The sequence below is a fragment of the Lepisma saccharinum genome, unplaced genomic scaffold (assembly GCF_977018435.1).
Source record: "Lepisma saccharinum unplaced genomic scaffold, izLepSacc3.1 HAP1_SCAFFOLD_222, whole genome shotgun sequence".
In the NCBI taxonomy this organism is placed as follows: Eukaryota; Metazoa; Arthropoda; class Insecta; order Zygentoma; family Lepismatidae; genus Lepisma; species Lepisma saccharinum.
Window position 1 is genome coordinate 91,859 of NW_028143003.1, and position 4,988 is coordinate 96,846.

Consider the following 4,988-nt stretch of genomic DNA (forward strand, 5'->3'; position numbering starts at 1 on the left):
TGCAGTCTGTCTGTTCACACTCTCTATCCACTATCAAAACCTCTTCTCAAGAAGTTAAATCTCTCCTTGCATCATTATCCATACACCGCACCGCTCTTTAGGGCCAGATGAAATTCCCACGATTTTCCTCCGTAACACTGCCGACTTCTTGGCTCATCCTCTCTCTCTCTTGCTAAATAGGTGCTTCTCTGAAGTGTTTCCTCAGATGTTCAAGAAAGCCAACGTTGTACCCATTCACAAATCTGGAGATAAAAATAGTGCTACATCATACAGACCAATATCACTCCTGTCACCTCTGTCTATAATCTGTGAAAAAATCATTAAGGACAGATTATTCAGATTTACATCTCCGCATATCAGTACTGTCCAACACGGTTTTCTTCCAGGTAGCTCTTGCTTGACTAATCTTTCAGATCTTCTTTCCAAAAATTCCCAGCTAGATATGATATACTTGGATATTTCAAAATAAACCATGCTGCTCTTATTCACAAATTACGAACTAGATTTAACATACATGGCATATTTCTCTCCTTAATCCAGGATTATCTACACTCACGTACACAGCGTGTCACTCTTTCAGGCGTCGTTCTGATTTTCTTTCTGTCTTGTCTGGGGTGCCACAAGGGAGCATCTTGTGCCCTCTCTTGTTCATCCTATACATGGATGATCTCCCTCAAATACTTCCCTCACTTCCTGTCAATATACTCATGTTTGCTGAGGACTGTAAACTTTTCAAAGAAATCTCAACCACACAAGATGCTGTGATTCTCCAGAATGCTCTTTCCGAACTTGTCACATGGTGTAAGCAGTGGAATCTACAACTTAACCCGCGGAAATGTTCCTCCCTCACAGTCTCTTTAAAAAAGAACAAAATACATTCTCATTATGTTCTTGAAAACACTTATATTACTACAGTTCCGACCCAAAAAGATCTAGGTGTTATCATAGATGAAAAACTGAACTTTAAGGAACACATCGCAGCTACAACTAAAAGTGCAATGCGCCTCTTAGGCCTCCTCTACAGATTCACTGAAATAGATACTCCAACTTCTCTTAGCCTATTTTTCAAGTCATTCATTTCTCCGATTCTCGAATTCTGCTCTCCAGCCTGCGCTATGGCTTCGAATACAAATCTTTCTAGCATGGATTCTGTCCTCAGCTTCTTTACCGCCGTTCGTCATAGAATTCCTTCTCTGCAGCATCTTCAGAAACCTGACTACTTTGAACATCCAGTTACTGCAGACGTGACGCGATATGGCCGATATGAAATTTTTCTATAAAATCATCAATGGAAAATTAAGATCTGAATTTCTGCTTACAGAATTCAACTTCAGAGTTCCCTCTTTGATTTGATTTTGAATTTAAAATTTTGGGAGCGTCAGCACTTAGGCTATTTTGCTCCCGTCACATTTTACGGGGGCCAGCCCCTTATCATTACAAATAACAACTCTAGCGTTGCATAACTAAAAATGTTAAAATGTTCTGACTTCCGTTAAAAGCTGAGGCCGCAAACGGGCACTCAGCACACACAAGGACAACAAACAGGACAACACACACAAAATTATACTGGCCATAGTGCCAGTCGCCAGAGCCTCGTTAGTCATTAGTCCAGGGTGCACTACGTGGAAGTGAGGTTGACTTTTGGGGGCCTACGTGGAAGGTCACCCCTTACACCCCAGAGTTCCCTCTTGATCGACCCGAAACACTGAATTGTTCCACAACTCTACCGCTAGGCTTTCCCTTATACAGTGTGCTCTATTCCACAAGCTTCCCCAGTTCTATAATAAACTACCCACAAACATAGATATTTTTGCCCCTTAAAGTATTTTCCGATCTTCCCTAAAAATTAATATGTAAATCTTTGTATGTGTCATTTTTTTATTTGAATTTGAACATAAATTTGAATTTAAAATTTTGGGAGCGTCAGCACTTAGGCTATTTTGCTCCCGTCACATTATACGGGTGCCAGCCCCTTATCATTACAAATAACAACTCTAACGTTGCGTAACTAAAAATCTTAGAATGTTTCGACTTCTGTTAAAAGCTGAGGCTGTAAAGGGGCACTCAGCACACATAAGGACAAAAGAACAGGACAATACAAACAAAATTATACTGGCCATAGTGCCAGTCGCCAGAGCCTCGTTAGTCTTTAGTCCAGGGTGCACTACGTGGAAGTGAGGTTGACTTTTAGGCGCCTACGTGGAAGGTCACCCCATACACCACGAAAAATTTATATTGTGTTACCTCGAGTTCTTGTTAATGTCTATGATACTACATGTTGTATGGCTCAGGTTGTGATGCAAATATGAACACGCCAATCAAGGCGTTGTCGAACTAGTGCATTAACCTTAACCTTTCTGTAGCAATCTAATGTAGTTAACTCGCTTAAGACAACGGGCATTTATTATGATGTAAATATAGATTCGCCAATCAAAGATTATCAATGCTTGATGAACTAACCTAATTGTAATTAAATAATGGCGGAACATTTAAATTTTGTATATTTGCAGAATGTAAGATTTCATCAATGTTAAATAAATAATTATTAACTCAAATGAATACGTAAACTATTCATAGCCAAACTATGTATTTTTCCATCCTTCTGATATAATTTGGAATATTGTAATAAGAAATTACCTAAAGGCAGGTGTTCGAGGCTGGAACTTTGGGTATAAATACGAAGCAGTTTGGCCTGTTCTGGTGTCAGTCTAGGAAGAAGTGAATAGATGTAAACCGCTCTTATGTAATACCTAGACTGGCCAAATAGGAACGGTCTAATCTAGGAAGAAGTGAACAGGTGTATGCCGGTCTTCTGTAAAACCTATGTTAGCCAAATGGGATGTAAGTTCCAATTTAGGAAGAAGTGAACAGGTGTTAGCCGCTCTTCTGTAAAAGCCCAAATTGGCCGTATCGGGTATTAATTCCAAGTCTGGGAAGAAGTGAACAGGTGTATGCCGCTCTTCTGTAAAACCTAGGTTTTAAATTATCTACTAACAAAGGATCTTCAAGTTCCAGTTACGAGTTACCTAACCACTGGCTGTAAGTACTCAAGCGGTAAATAAACATTTGATTAGAACTTCACGACTTTAGTTGGATTTGTTCTACACCTACCCTGAAGATAAGTTCAGTGTAGACCTTTAGAGCCTCAATGCTCCCGACTATAGGATTTAAGGGTGAGGAAAGTTACTAGGAACGTAACAACGCCGATATAAACTTTATACACATCAACAACTAAAGAACGCACACATGCGTGTAGTAGACTAGGTTGTAGATCATGCACATGCAAGGTTTAAAATCTGGTGAAAATAGCTCAAAAGCTAGCTTGATCACCTGGGGAAAATAGTCACTCTGTATTATTATATTCATGCCGTGAGACAATTTGATGAGTTCGCTTTAAGTCCACTTATGCTCAGTCAGGCAAATCAGGACTTGACCTATAGCTTGTGATATATTGCTGTTTAATTAATTTTCGCGATGAACCATGTGTACATGTAGAAATATCATACGTATTATTTCTACAGGCATCAGTGGGCCAGCTGAAACGTTTATGGACAAACATAAAATATGAAGCGGGAAAAAAATGACTAAAATAAAACAAAACGCTTTGGCAACTACTGGTGGCGGCTCACCACCAGAAGAAGTACAGAGTATTGTACCTCTTCTTGTAACCCCCCCCCCCCCCCAGGTTTAATGTCCCGTGTAACGTAAGTCGAGGCTCCGCCTAACGCGTAAAGCGCTACTATAACACGAAATCGAAGAACACTGCGCAGCCAATGTGGTGGGGTCTTCATCAGCTGTTTGGGAATTTCTAATCAACTGTGTTTCGTAGGTGGTGTGATATTCTCTTTGATTTGCATTGAGAGCACAATCTTGACTTGCTCTATCCTCGGAATTCATTGTAATACGTAAATCAGGAAATGTAGTCTTCAAGTGATGAGGGTGAATTGTTGGAGATACTTCAACATTTGGATGGAAGAATTCAACGACCTCGTCGTGTGAAAATGAGACCAAATTATTTTGAAGAATTAGATTTAACTTGAATTCTTTTCTCGATTTCGTCTAAAAAAGAACACTGTTCTGCAGATCCTTGGTGAAGTGGAAGATTGTTTAAAAACCGTAACGACCAGGTAACTTCATTTTATATATCTTCTATAAATGTTCGAACATGTAAACAGAAACTTGGGATGAATGAAATTCGGAATGCTGATTGTACACAAATGTATTTCTGAATTCCTTACGATGGGTAAGTTTTGCAAGTTTTGCGTGAGAATATAGAATGCATTTTTAACCTTTCGTCTGCACACATATATTTTTGTTACATGATTTGTACTCTGAGACCTTGTCATTGTATCCAGTCTTTGGATTGTCATAAATGCGGAAAATGTGCTAGAATTGTTGAAATGACAACATGAAATGCCAATGTTGACCATCATCAATAATTAAACATTAGAAATATAGATTAGTCCATACACATTCATGGCCGTGACTATTTTCACCAGGTGCTGAGAACAGCGTATGTGGCTATTTTAACCATCAAAATACTTACTGAATCATACCATAACATTACTTTTTATCTCATTTTATTATATCATTGGCAGTGTTGTTGAACTTGCTGCTAAGAAGTTATTTTAAATTAAAAATCGGTGTGACTACTACTGTAACCAGGTAGTGAGAATAGTAGAAAGTGCTGAAGACAGGAAAGTACATGATTAGGTGTTGGGAAGTATTTACCGAAGTAATTTTAATGCTAATAGAATAGCCCTAAACCTGACCTGCCTAACCTAACAACAAAAGCATTAACGAACGTAATGCCCCATCGATTGATTGATTGATTGATTGAGTTAAAATTTATGGGTGCGTCGGCACTTAAGGCCATTTCGCACCCTTCTGTATATACGGGGAAACGTCCCCTTATCTAAAATTCTGACAGATTTAAAAAAGGGGTGTAGATAGCCCCTTGGGAAAAAAAAAAAACTAAAAGTGCAAGG